Here is a 12968-nt window from a genome sequence, read left to right as displayed (position 1 = left end):
CCTGTGGACCGGCCAACCAACCACACGTTTTTATTTAATGCGAGAAAACTCAAGGATTTATTAAAATTGAATATTAAATCTTATTTGTGATTCTGAATTTGTGGGATGAACTTCGAATCAGAATACTTGATTTTGTATTCTAATCATGTAATGAAATTTCAAAGTTACTCGGCCTTATCGGTGAAAAGTGGTGTCCTTTTAAGTAAGGACATCAAAGATTATAAAACGGATAGAAAGATAGAATCAGTAACAAAAATAAATAACATAATTTTGGAACATTGAAAAAAGAACGAAAAAGCTGCCTCCTTCCATTCAACATATCGTTAATACATTCGAATATAGTTAATATATTTCAATAAAATTAAATTTCCTTTGACAAAAATCATTATATGGAAATACGTAACTACGTACATTGCAAGAGAACATGGAAAAACAGTGATAAAAATATCCAGGTAATTTATAGCAGAACTTTCATCACTAGTCTATTAACGTGCGTGTGATGTCTTTTCAAAGTTTTGGTTTCGTGACTATCACTTCGGTTGTCCACAAAACACACCCTCTATAAAGGTGGTCCTGGTAGCAGGTAGATGTACGCTTTCATTTCCCCAGCACATGAGTTAACTGAGCTGAGCATCATGCGACCAATGTTTCCTGCTTGCATACATTCAGGCGTTTCACGATTCGGGCTCCCAGAGCCATTCACACTTCTTTGTTTGAAATGTGCACAGCCCAATTTACGTCCAATGTGTCACATCCTGGCGCGGTGACGGACAGCCAGAGGGTCTTATCCGTTACCGGTAGCTTCCGCTGATTCCTCTGGTTTTCTCGCTTTTGTCATGGAGGGAATATTAACGCGACTTAGCAGCGTCAGCTCCGAGCTTTTTTAAAGGACTGTGACGATGTATGGAACAAATCAACTACACCCATGGCTGTCGAAACAAATTTAATGTATGGGACGACAATACACATGGGTTTCGGAACAAAACAGACACTACTGTGTCCGTTTGACCGCCAGCCAATGTTACTATTGCAAAGCTTTGTACTTGTGGTAAAGCGACTATTGATAATGATACGGGACGCATAGTTTTCGTGTCAATGGGCGAGAAACCCCCCTGCTCCGATATGGGATGGTCGGAGACGTATCATGACCACACTTCACGAGGGGCAGTGCGGCGCCATTAATGGGCACTTGCAACACGACGACGTTTGCCTTCCCGGATCAGCAGAGTAATTTGTACTGTGCTAATCGATTTTACAGCAAGGATTGCAGAAAATTTATGCTCGGTACCGAAACAATGTATTTAAATCAATGGCTATTATCGGAAATGACTACATAATGTAGAATAGTCGAAATTATCAAGTTTAGAATTCAACATTAAAACACAATTCAGACTTCCGGAAAACCGGACACAAAAGCTCAAAGCTTTAACTCAATTTTATTCAGTGGCATTTCTTATTTCAATTTATTTCAACCAAATTAAATTCCCGGTTTTCATTCTCAGTCTCTTGACAACATCTGGGTCAATTGTATTCTGTCCCTACGATGTCTCTACTTAAGGAAATATAATTTAACAAGAACCCTCCCCCCAACATGAAGATGAAGTCATTCAATTTTTCAAACGTTTTCTTTCACTCTTGCGTCTCCAGTCACACTTTGTCGACAAAATCTGTCGGACGCTGTCACTTGACAGAAGAATTACTTTGCCCTGTGCTGTGGTCTTGTTTCAGTGATATTTGTCCGTTTATGTTTCTTCCTTTTGTTTCTCGGTGATTAACTTTTCGCTTTTCTGTTCCCTGGTTTTGGACTTTGGTTAAGTGATTTGTTACAACTGTAAAAATGCTGTACTGGAAGGGCAATTGCAATCAACAGCTCAGAAGTCTGATGTTTTATTTTAAATTCCGTTCATATTCTCTACACACTAACAGGTTTCATTGCAGAGATTCGAAATTAGGATTAATGTCAAGCTAGAACCAGAACGACTTTCAACTGTCCCAAAGGTTTTCTACATTATCTAAAGACTGGCCATGAAAAGCACATGAATTTATTTATATTTTCACGAATTGAACTTGAATAAAACAACATTTAAAACTCCTCTTAATGTTCAGGTGTAGTCACGACAATATCAATTTCATCAGAATTAAAGTTTACAAAGAATTCTATTTTTTCATTCTTCATTGTAAGAAAGTGTCATAAATAATCCCTACGTATCGCATTTTTTTTAAACATTTGTGACACGTACTAAAAATTGCCAATAAATTCAATCATTCCCATGTTTCCTACTGCATTACAAAACAAACGCTGCATACTGATAGGCGTTTTCGATTCTACTTACCTCCTGGCAAGACAATCCTTCTGCTGGCGTTGCTCGAAATTTCTCAGCCTACTTTTAGGCGCCCAACCAGGCAACGGAACCCCAATTTACATCCGGGCCGCCCGGCCGTGCCATCGTGTTGGGATTGGAATTAAGTTGTCTCCGTCCGCTGCTTTACTGTTTGTAACTTTGAGCCTGCTTCGGGGATGCTTCTCCGGACAATCGAAACTTGACGGAATGCGAACCTTTTCCTCTTTCCACCACCACCGGTGGCGACTTGCTTGCAACAATAAACGTGCTCCACCGCACACTCACACCACTGTCGTATTTTCTTCTCTTCGCTAGTAATCAATGCCGACACACAAGGAGCCCTTCCCTTTTAAGAGAGGGGGGGGGGCGCTTGATTCGTAGTTGGAGGGATGAAACAGAACGTAAAAGGGGGGTTTTCTCTGCAGCGGCACTTTATTTTTTTTTATATGCTCCACGTCGTTGGCGACACACTGGATTTGTTTGCTTCACTACAACTGCCTTTTGCCGTGGCTTTTTTCTCTTATCCTTTCTGCTTCTACCGATGTAAGGCCTATTGCCCGCTTTCGCTATGAGCTGCTTCTTTCTCTATCGATTTACCAGTGGTGGGCCCCTCGGGGATTGCTCTTGGAGCCAACCGTGCCACACCACACCAACACGCCGGAGAAAGAGCAGAAATGAAAATCAGAAAATCAGGAAAACAAAGAAACCAAAATAACGACTATTTCTAACGATCAAACTTGAAAGCCGCCGCTCGGCAATATGGATGGTCGCTGTGCTTGCTGCCCGAATCGACAGAAATATCCGACACGCATTTTTCAACCAGATGCACTCCGGCAATTGCTCATGTGTATATGCCCTTAGATCGAACCTCGAGAACTCAAAATTCTGCACTTGGCAGAAATTGCTGCACTTCGAACAACGCAATAATCGACCGAAACCTGCACGGAACCTGAAACCGAAGGAAAAACACACTGAACAACAAGGAAAATTAGAAAGTGCTCGAACCGATTCAAGGGGTCCCGAAACACGGAGAGTTCAAAACCATTGGCAACACACTATTACACAAACAATTGACCGCCTCCGGAATCCGGAGGGTAAAATTCTGCCAAAGGAAACGAAAAGTTTCGTTCCGCAACTCAGTTCCTTGTTCTTCCGGAATGCAGACTCGAACCCGAGTGGCCTACTTTAGGGCGCACAGTTGTTCCAATCCGAGTGCACCAGGTGCAACGACGGATCACCTACAGAAAGGAAGTTGGTTCCCTCGAAAAAAAATCTGCACAACTGATGGCAGGATGAGAGAAGCACAAAAAAACCGTTGGCCCTTACAGATTCTCTGTTGTTTGGAAGGAATCCACCGCCCGCGTGTCTGCAATAACCGAAATAATAAATAGAACTGACACCGCGTTCGGCTGGCGCGACTGAGTTGGCCCACAAAACAGCACACGATGCACGAACGAACCATAACACCCCACACACACTGGTCGTCCTGGCTGATGATGGGGGTCCTGCCTGTGTGTTTTCGCCTGACACGGGTGGGACGTTCGGGAGCTCCGAGAATACTGCAGCGGCTGGCCTACGCGCAGGCGTTTGGAAACGTGTGCGAAATCATCGCATGCACGGAGACGGTCGTTGGTCGTGTCACGAACCTGATCCACAACATCACGCTGCTCTACTGCTGCTGCTGCTGCCTGGACGAATAATCGAACGGACGCGGTTATTGTTGCCACCACAGGGCTATCGCGAATCGGTGTAGCGGGGAAGTGGTCTCTGCCAGGCGAGATTATTGTCGCCTAAAGGTAGACAACTCTGCCAACAAAGTTATACACGGCAGCAGCAGCAACAACAGTGACGTTTCGAGCGGTACCGTATCAGCCAGCAGTGGAGCTAGTTCTGCATAAATATTGTTTGAATAAATGTCTGACATCCAGTCAGATCGTGACTGATAAGGTCAGTTTAGCTGGAGGTATGTGACTTACAGTTTGAGATATGGAAAGTAACAGGTCAACTGAGTTATGAAATCAAACATTCAATAATGAGATTTAAATTTTCGACTGCAAAGAACCCACCTCAATCTTGGCAATTGAAAAAAAAATTATTGAATTTCATAAAAATGACAAATACGACGAAAATTTAAAAAATTATAAAAATGACAAAAATTACAAAAACTTTCAAAAAAGGACAAAAATCACAACAATTACTAAAAATTACAAAAATTACAAAAATTTCATAAAAGTTACACAAAAACTACACAAAAATAATACAAAAATTGTACAAAAATGACACGAAAATGGCACAAAAATGAAAAAAAAAATTGTGTTATTACAAAAATGTCAAAAAATTACATAAAAATGATACAAAAAAATGGAATAAAACAGAGACAAAAAAGGAACGAAAACGACACAAAAATGATACAAAAATGACTCAAAAATGACACAGAAATGACACACAAATGAAACAAAAATGAAACCAAAATGACAAAAATGACGTGAAAGTGACACTAAAATGACAAAAATGACAAAAATGACAAAAATAACAAAAATGACAAAAATGACAAAAATCACAAAAATGACAAAAATGACAAAAATGACAAAAATGACAAAAATGACAAACATGACAAAAATGACAAAAATGACAAAAATGACAAAAATGACAAAAATGACAAAAATGACAAAAATGACAAAAATGACAAAAATGACACGAAATGACACAAACATGAATCAAAAATAACACAAAAATGACACAAAAATGTCTCAAAAATGTCTCAAAAATGACAAAAATGACAAAAATGAAAAAAATGACAAAAATGACAAAAATGACAAAAATGACAAAAATGACAAAAATGACAAAAATGACAAAAATGACAAAAATGACAAAAATGAAAAAAATGAAAAAAATGACAAAAATGACAAAAATGACAAAAATGACAAAAATGACAAAAATGACAAAAATGACAAAAATGACAAAAATGACAAAAATGACAAAAATGACAAAAATGACAAAAATGACAAAAATGACAAAAATGACAAAAATGACAAAAATGACAAAAATGACAAAAATGACAAAAATGACAAAAATGACAAAAATGACAAAAATGACAAAAATGACAAAAATGACAGAAATGACAGAAATGACAAAAATGACAAAAATGACAAAAATGACAAAAATGACAAAAATGACAAAAATGACAAAAATGACAAAAATGACAAAAATGACAAAAATGACAAAAATGAACAAAAAGGACAAAAATGATAAAATTGACAAAAATGACAAAATGACAAAAATGACAAAAATGACAAAAATGACAAAAATGACAAAAATGACAAAAATGACAAAAATGACAAAAATGACAAAAATGACAAAAATGACAAAAATGACAAAAATGACAAAAATGACTAAAGTGACAAAAATGACTAAAGTGACAAAAATGACAAAAATGACAAAAATTGTCAAAATTGTCAAAATTGTCAAAATTGTCAAAATTGTCAAAATTGTCAAAATTGTCAAAATTGTCAAAATTGTCAAAATTGTCAAAATTGTCAAAATTGTCAAATTTGTCAAAATTGTCAAAATTGTCAAAATTGTCAAAAAACTCAAAGTTGTCAAAATTGTCAAAAATGTCAAAGTTGTCAAAATTGTCAAAATTGTCAAACTTGTCAAATTTGTCAAATTTGTCAAAATTGTCAAAATTGCCAAAATTGTCAAAATTGTCAAAATTGTCAAAATTGTCAAAATTGTCAAAATTGTCAAAATTGTCAAAATTGTCAAAATTGTCAAAATTGTCAAAATTGTCAAAATTGTCAAAATTGTCAAAATTGTCAAAATTGTCAAAATTGTCAAAATTGTCAAAATTGTCAAAATTGTCAAAATTGTCAAAATTGTCAAAATTGTCAAAATTGTCAAAATTGTCAAAATTGTCAAAATTGTCAAAATTGTCAAAATTGTCAAAATTGTAAAAATTGTAAAAATTGTCAAAATTGTCAAAATTGTCAAAATTGTCAAAATTGTCAAAATTGTCAAAATTGTCAAAATTGTCAAAATTGTCAAAATTGTCAAAATTGTCAAAATTGTCAAAATTGTCAAAATTGTCAAAATTGTCAAAATTGTCAAAATTGTGAAAATTGTCAAAATTATCAAAATTGTCAAAATTGTCAAAATTGTCAAAATTGTCAAAATTGTCAAAATTGTCAAAATTGTCAAAATTGTCAAAATTGTCAAAATTGTCAAAATTGTCAAAATTGTCAAAATTGTCAAAATTGTCAAAATTGTCAAAATTGTCAAAATTGTCAAAATTGTCAAAATTGTCAAAATTGTCAAAATTGTCAAAATTGTCAAAATTGTCAAAATTGTCAAAATTGTCAAAATTGTCAAAATTGTCAAAATTGTCAAAATTGTCAAAATTGTCAAAATTGTCAAAATTGTCAAAATTGTCAAAATTGTCAAAATTGTCAAAATTGTCAAAATTGTCAAAATTGTCCAAATTATCAAAATTGTCAAAATTGTCAAAATTTTCTAAATTGTCAAAATTGTCAAAATTTTCAAATTGTCAAAATTGTCAAAATTGTTAAAATTGTCAAAATTGTCAAAATTGTCAAAATTGTCAAAATTGTCAAAATTGTCAAAATTGTCAAAATTGCCAAAATTGTCAAAATTGTCAAAATTGTCAAATTTGTCAAAATTGTCAAAATTGTCAAAATTGTCAAAAAACTCAAAGTTGTCAAAATTGTCAAAAATGTCAAAGTTGTCAAAATTGTCAAAATTGTCAAACTTGTCAAATTTGTCAAATTTGTCAAAATTGTCAAAATTGCCAAAATTGTCAAAATTGTCAAAATTGTCAAAATTGTCAAAATTGTCAAAATTGTCAAAATTGTCAAAATTGTCAAAATTGTCAAAATTGTCAAAATTGTCAAAATTGTCAAATTTGTCAAAATTGTCAAAATTGTCAAAATTGTCAAAAAACTCAAAGTTGTCAAAATTGTCAAAAATGTCAAAGTTGTCAAAATTGTCAAAATTGTCAAACTTGTCAAATTTGTCAAATTTGTCAAAATTGTCAAAATTGCCAAAATTGTCAAAATTGTCAAAATTGTCAAAATTGTCAAAATTGTCAAAATTGTCAAAATTGTCAAAATTGTCAAAATTGTCAAAATTGTCAAAATTGTCAAAATTGTCAAAATTGTCAAAATTGTCAAAATTGTCAAAATTGTCAAAATTGTCAAAATTGTCAAAATTGTCAAAATTGTCAAAATTGTCAAAATTGTCAAAATTGTCAAAATTGTCAAAATTGTCAAAATTGTCAAAATTGTCAAAATTGTCAAAATTGTAAAAATTGTAAAAATTGTCAAAATTGTCAAAATTGTCAAAATTGTCAAAATTGTCAAAATTGTCAAAATTGTCAAAATTGTCAAAATTGTCAAAATTGTCAAAATTGTCAAAATTGTCAAAATTGTCAAAATTGTCAAAATTGTCAAAATTGTCAAAATTGTCAAAATTGTGAAAATTGTCAAAATTATCAAAATTGTCAAAATTGTCAAAATTGTCAAAATTGTCAAAATTGTCAAAATTGTCAAAATTGTCAAATTTGTCAAAATTGTCAAAATTGTCAAAATTGTCAAAAAACTCAAAGTTGTCAAAATTGTCAAAAATGTCAAAGTTGTCAAAATTGTCAAAATTGTCAAACTTGTCAAATTTGTCAAATTTGTCAAAATTGTCAAAATTGCCAAAATTGTCAAAATTGTCAAAATTGTCAAAATTGTCAAAATTGTCAAAATTGTCAAAATTGTCAAAATTGTCAAAATTGTCAAAATTGTCAAAATTGTCAAAATTGTCAAAATTGTCAAAATTGTCAAAATTGTCAAAATTGTCAAAATTGTCAAAATTGTCAAAATTGTCAAAATTGTCAAAATTGTCAAAATTGTCAAAATTGTCAAAATTGTCAAAATTGTCAAAATTGTCAAAATTGTCAAAATTGTCAAAATTGTCAAAATTGTCAAAATTGTAAAAATTGTCAAAATTGTCAAAATTGTCAAAATTGTCAAAATTGTCAAAATTGTCAAAATTGTCAAAATTGTCAAAATTGTCAAAATTGTCAAAATTGTCAAAATTGTCAAAATTGTCAAAATTGTCAAAATTGTCAAAATTGTCAAAATTGTCAAAATTGTGAAAATTGTCAAAATTATCAAAATTATCAAAATTGTCAAAATTGTCAAAATTGTCAAAATTGTCAAAATTGTCAAAATTGTCAAAATTGTCAAAATTGTCAAAATTGTCAAAATTGTCAAAATTGTCAAAATTGTCAAAATTGTCAAAATTGTCAAAATTGTCAAAATTGTCAAAATTGTCAAAATTGTCAAAATTGTCAAAATTGTCAAAATTGTCAAAATTGTCAAAATTGTCAAAATTGTCAAAATTGTCAAAATTGTCAAAATTGTCAAAATTGTCAAAATTGTCAAAATTGTCAAAATTGTCAAAATTGTCAAAATTGTCAAAATTGTCAAAATTGTCAAAATTGTCAAAATTGTCAAAATTGTCCAAATTATCAAAATTGTCAAAATTGTCAAAATTTTCTAAATTGTCAAAATTGTCAAAATTTTCAAATTGTCAAAATTGTCAAAATTGTTAAAATTGTCAAAATTGTCAAAATTGTCAAAATTGTCAAAATTGTCAAAATTGTCAAAATTGTCAAAATTGTCAAAATTGTCAAAATTGTCAAAATTGTCAAAATTGTCAAAATTGTCAAAATTGTCAAAATTGTCAACATTGTCAAAATTGTCAAAATTGTCAAAATTGTCAAAATTGTCAAAATTGTCAAAATTGTCAAAATTGTCAAAATTGTCAAAATTGTCAAAATTGTCAAAATTGTCAAAATTGTCAAAATTGTCAAAATTGTCAAAATTGTCAAAATTGTCAAAATTGTCAAAATTGTCAAAATTGTCAAAATTGTCAAAATTGTCAAAATTGTCAAAATTGTCAAAATTGTCAAAATTGTCAAAATTGTCAAAATTGTCAACATTGTCAAAATTGTCAAAATTGTCAAAATTGTCAAAATTGTCAAAATTGTCAAAATTGTCAAAATTGTCAAAATTGTCAAAATTGTCAAAATTGTCAAAATTGTCAAAATTGTCAAAATTGTCAAAATTGTCAAAATTGTCAAAATTGTCAAAATTGTCAAAATTGTCAAAATTGTCAAAATTGTCAAAATTGTCAAAATTGTCAAAATTGTCAAAATTGTCAAAATTGACAAAATTGTCAAAATTGTCAAAATTGTCAAAATTGTCAAAATTGTCAAAATTGTCAAAATTGTCAAAATTGTCAAAATTGTCAAAATTGTCAAAATTGTCAAAATTGTCAAAATTGTCAAAATTGTCAAAATTGTCAAAATTGTCAAAATTGTCAAAATTGTCAAAATTGTCAAAATTGTCAAAATTGTCAAAATTGTCAAAATTGTCAAAATTGTCAAAATTGTCAAAATTGTCAAAATTGTCAAAATTGTCAAAATTGTCAAAATTGTCAAAATTGTCAACATTGTCAAAATTGTCAAAATTGTCAAAATTGTCAAAATTGTCAAAATTGTCAAAATTGTCAAAATTGTCAAAATTGTCAAAATTGTCAAAATTGTCAAAATTGTCAAAATTGTTGTCAAAATTGTCAAAATTGTCGAAATTGTCAAAATTGTCAAAATTGTCGAAATTGTCAAAATTGTCAAAATTGTCAAAATTGTCAAAATTGTCAAAATTGTCAAAATTGTCAAAATTGTCAAAATTGTCAAAATTGTCAAAATTGTCAAAATTGTCAAAATTGTCAAAATTGTCAAAATTGTCAAAATTGTCAAAATTGTCAAAATTGTCAAAATTGTCAAAATTGTCAAAATTGTCAAAATTGTCAAAATTGTCAAAATTGTCAAAATTGTCAAAATTGTCAAAATTGTCAAAATTGTCAAAATTGTCAAAATTGTCAAAATTGTCAAAATTGTCAAAATTGTCAAAATTGTCAAAATTGTTAAAATTGTCAAAATTGTCAAAATTGTCAAAATTGTCAAAATTGTCAAAATTGTCAAAATTGTCAAAATTGTCAAAATTGTCAAAATTGTCAAAAAACTCAAAGTTGTCAAAATTGTCAAAAATGTCAAAGTTGTCAAAATTGTCAAAATTGTCAAACTTGTCAAATTTTTCAAATTTGTCAAAATTGTCAAAATTGCCAAAATTGTCAAAATTGTCAAAATTGTCAAAATTGTCAAAATTGTCAAAATTGTCAAAATTGTCAAAATTGTCAAAATTGTCAAAATTGTCAAAATTGTCAAATTTGTCAAAATTGTCAAAATTGTCAAAATTGTCAAAAAACTCAAAGTTGTCAAAATTGTCAAAAATGTCAAAGTTGTCAAAATTGTCAAAATTGTCAAACTTGTCAAATTTGTCAAATTTGTCAAAATTGTCAAAATTGCCAAAATTGTCAAAATTGTCAAAATTGTCAAAATTGTCAAAATTGTCAAAATTGTCAAAATTGTCAAAATTGTCAAAATTGTCAAAATTGTCAAAATTGTCAAAATTGTCAAAATTGTCAAAATTGTCAAAATTGTCAAAATTGTCAAAATTGTCAAAATTGTCAAAATTGTCAAAATTGTCAAAATTGTCAAAATTGTCAAAATTGTCAAAATTGTCAAAATTGTCAAAATTGTCAAAATTGTCAAAATTGTAAAAATTGTCAAAATTGTCAAAATTGTCAAAATTGTCAAAATTGTCAAAATTGTCAAAATTGTCAAAATTGTCAAAATTGTCAAAATTGTCAAAATTGTCAAAATTGTCAAAATTGTCAAAATTGTCAAAATTGTCAAAATTGTCAAAATTGTCAAAATTGTCAAAATTGTGAAAATTGTCAAAATTATCAAAATTGTCAAAATTGTCAAAATTGTCAAAATTGTCAAAATTGTCAAAATTGTCAAAATTGTCAAAATTGTCAAAATTGTCAAAATTGTCAAAATTGTCAAAATTGTCAAAATTGTCAAAATTGTCAAAATTGTCAAAATTGTCAAAATTGTCAAAATTGTCGAAATTGTCAAAATTGTCAAAATTGTCAAAATTGTCAAAATTGTCAAAATTGTCAAAATTGTCAAAATTGTCAAAATTGTCAAAATAGTCAAAATTGTCAAAATTGTCAAAATTGTCAAAATTGTCAAAATTGTCAAAATTGTCAAAATTGTCAAAATTGTCCAAATTATCAAAATTGTCAAAATTGTCAAAATTTTCTAAATTGTCAAAATTGTCAATATTTTCAAATTGTCAAAATTGTCAAAATTGTTAAAATTGTAAAAATTGTCAAAATTGTCAAAATTGTCAAAATTGTCAAAATTGTCAAAATTGTCAAAATTGTCAAAATTGTCAAAATTGTCAAAATTGTCAAAATTGTCAAAATTGTCAAAATTGTCAACATTGTCAAAATTGTCAAAATTGTCAAAATTGTCAAAATTGTCAAAATTGTCAAAATTGTCAAAATTGTCAAAATTGTCAAAATTGTCAAAATTGTCAAAATTGTCAAAATTGTCAAAATTGTCAAAATTGTCAAAATTGTCAAAATTGTCAAAATTGTCAAAATTGTCAAAATTGTCAAAATTGTCAAAATTGTCAAAATTGTCAAAATTGTCAAAATTGTCAAAATTGTCAAAATTGTCAACATTGTCAAAATTGTCAAAATTGTCAAAATTGTCAAAATTGTCAAAATTGTCAAAATTGTCAAAATTGTCAAAATTGTCAAAATTGTCAAAATTGTCAAAATTGTCAAAATTGTCAAAATTGTCAAAATTGTCAAAATTGTCAAAATTGTCAAAATTGTCAAAATTGTCAAAATTGTCAAAATTGTCAAAATTGTCAAAATTGTCAAAATTGTCAAAATTGTCAAAATTGTCAAAATTGTCAAAATTGTCAAAATTGTCAAAATTGTCAAAATTGTCAAAATTGTCAAAATTGTCAAAATTGTCAAAATTGTCAAAATTGTCAAAATTGTCAAAATTGTCAAAATTGTCAAAATTGTCAAAATTGTCAAAATTGTCAAAATTGTCAAAATTGTCAAAATTGTCAAAATTGTCAAAATTGTCAAAATTGTCAAAATTGTCAAAATTGTCAAAATTGTCAAAATTGTCAAAATTGTCAAAATTGTCAAAATTGTCAACATTGTCAAAATTGTCAAAATTGTCAAAATTGTCAAAATTGTCAAAATTGTCAAAATTGTCAAAATTGTCAAAATTGTCAAAATTGTCAAAATTGTTGTCAAAATTGTCAAAATTGTTGTCAAAATTGTCAAAATTGTCGAAATTGTCAAAATTGTCAAAATTGTCGAAATTGTCAAAATTGTCAAAATTGTCAAAATTGTCAAAATTGTCAAAATTGTCAAAATTGTCAAAATTGTCAAAATTGTCAAAATTGTCAAAATTGTCAAAATTGTCAAAATTGTCAAATTGTCAAAATTGTCAAAATTGTCAAAATTGTCAAAATTGTCAAAATTGTCAAAATTGTCAAAATTGTCAAAATTGTCAAAATTGTCAAAATTGTCAAAATTGTCAAAATTGTCAAAATTGTCAAAATTGTCAAAATTGTCAAAATTGTCAAAATTGTCAAAATTGTCAAAATTGTTAAAATTGTC

The 12968-nt window shown here is 29.5% G+C and overlaps 1 protein-coding gene across 1 annotated transcript in view; it reads right to left on the bottom strand.

Moving 5' to 3' along the window:
- LOC129738226 (uncharacterized) overlaps nucleotides 1-3290 on the bottom strand; it is a 166743-nt gene extending 163453 nt beyond the window's left edge. The window contains exons 1-2 of the mRNA XM_055729416.1: nucleotides 3211-3290; nucleotides 2334-2965 (exon numbers count right to left, since the gene is read on the bottom strand). The gene's annotated coding sequence lies outside the window, so the exon portion shown is untranslated. The remainder of the gene's footprint in view (nucleotides 1-2333; nucleotides 2966-3210) is intronic.
- Between the last annotated feature and the right edge of the window lie 9678 nt (nucleotides 3291-12968).

The sequence above is a fragment of the Uranotaenia lowii genome, chromosome 1 (genome assembly GCF_029784155.1).
Source record: "Uranotaenia lowii strain MFRU-FL chromosome 1, ASM2978415v1, whole genome shotgun sequence".
Taxonomy (NCBI): domain Eukaryota; kingdom Metazoa; phylum Arthropoda; class Insecta; order Diptera; family Culicidae; genus Uranotaenia; species Uranotaenia lowii.
Note: the sequence above shows the minus strand (reverse complement) of the source record. Positions and strands in the feature narration are given on the sequence as shown.